Source organism: Rhagoletis zephyria, unplaced genomic scaffold, assembly GCF_001687245.7.
Source record: "Rhagoletis zephyria isolate East Lansing unplaced genomic scaffold, Rhagoletis_zephyria_1.1 Rzeph_scaffold_00524, whole genome shotgun sequence".
NCBI classification, from domain to species: domain Eukaryota; kingdom Metazoa; phylum Arthropoda; class Insecta; order Diptera; family Tephritidae; genus Rhagoletis; species Rhagoletis zephyria.
The window spans coordinates 18,090-19,772 of record NW_016157608.1 but is presented as its reverse complement, the minus strand read 5'-3'; the positions used below and the strand labels follow the sequence as shown (position 1 = coordinate 19,772).

At 36.2% G+C, this 1,683-nt stretch overlaps 1 pseudogene; it reads left to right on the top strand.

Annotated features, from left to right (window-relative positions):
* The first annotated feature begins 333 nt into the window (after positions 1-333).
* LOC108360133 (putative nuclease HARBI1) lies at positions 334-1,265 on the top strand (annotated as a pseudogene).
* Positions 1,266-1,683: the final 418 nt, after the last annotated feature.

Below are 1,683 nucleotides of genomic sequence, written 5' to 3'. Positions count from 1 at the left end.
CGGGAAGAGTGTGCAAACGTTGCTCTAATACGGAGTCACGTAAGGGATCGATCAAATCCTTTGGATCTACCAGTTGTTAAGTAAGTTAAAAAAATCGTAATGAACATATTTCTGTAACATATCTATACCTCCACATTCGTAAGCAATTTTCGGATATCAAAAGAAGCATTTGTTTACTTGTTGGAGGAACTATCCCCTCATTTCAAAAGCAGCTTTCGGTCAACTGCGGTACCTCGAATCCTGAAACTCTGCGCAGCGCTCCGTTTCTTTACGGAAGGGAGTTATTAAGAATGCCAAGGGAACAATTTCAATATTGGCATCTCCCAACCCACTATGTCGGTAATACTAACTGAAGTTACGTCTTTAATCGAGCGGAAGATTTGTCCCAAGCACACCAAATTTGATATTAGCGAAGAAGAGCAGAATAAAAGCAAAATAAATTTTTATAATAAGAGGAGATTTCCATGTGTAGTGGGTTGTGTGGATGGCACTCATGTGCACATTTCAGCACCTGAAAAGGAACTGAAACACCTATACATAAACAGAAAAGGATTTTTCAGTATAAACGCGTTAATGGTAAGGTAGTTTTCGTATGTTTATTTTGGATACACACAAATTCCTTATTACCTAGGTTTGCGATTTCAATACGAACATATCGCATGTCGATGCCAGATAGCCAGGAGCCACGCATGATTCCTTCATATGGAATAATAGTACCGTCAAGGAAATTATGTCGAATAACACAGGAGAAAATACATGGCTTTTAGGTGATATTTTGAAGCACAATCTATAGGAAGATTCTGTATCCAATTAGCTTGTTTCGGATCCATATAGTAAGTTGCCGACGTGTGATGAAAACTGGTTTCAGGATCTGCCTACTTGTAAAAGAATTAACAAATGTATTAGTTAATTAATTATTGTATGTTGCTGTAGGTGATGCTGGGTTTCCGTTGGGGACATATCTGGTGACTCTATTTCGAGCCGCAGTAAGTGGTAGTCCAGAAAGCAAATACAACAATGTACATTGCAAGGCGAGGAGCATTATAGAACGGATTTTTGGCGTTTTGAAATCAAAATTCAGATACCTATCTTCTGAGCGCGGACTTCACTATGCACCACAGAAGGCAACTGCCATCATAAATTCGGGTTGTGCCATTTACAATATTGGACGTCACTTTGATTCACGTTTTGAAGAACCAAGTATAGAAGCCGAGACTATAGAGACAGATACAAATCCTGATTTTGAAACAGCCATAATATTCTAGCACAAGAAATAAGAAATAACTTGATGAATTCTTTCATACAATAAAATCCCTTTATTGATTTGAAAAAGCAACAAAAATAGTTCACATTTAACTAAAAAAAATATATATATATTCATATGAATAAAGCACTATTTCCTTTGTACCTACTATAAAAAGCCTCTGAAGTATTTAAAATAAGATATTCAAGTTCAGTTCTTCTCGTTCCTTACATTACTTGGTGCGATTTATAATCCGCCCAAAGAAAACTTTTAAACATAGAATCTTTAAAATTGAGATCACTTCCTTACATATTATTTATTTATTATATTTGATTTTTTTTTTTGAACAGTTACTGAAATATTTGGCGAGGAACTGCATGAAGGCTCTACGTTTTGTTCGTCTTCGTCCATTTCTACAATACCAAACACTGCCGGGTGGA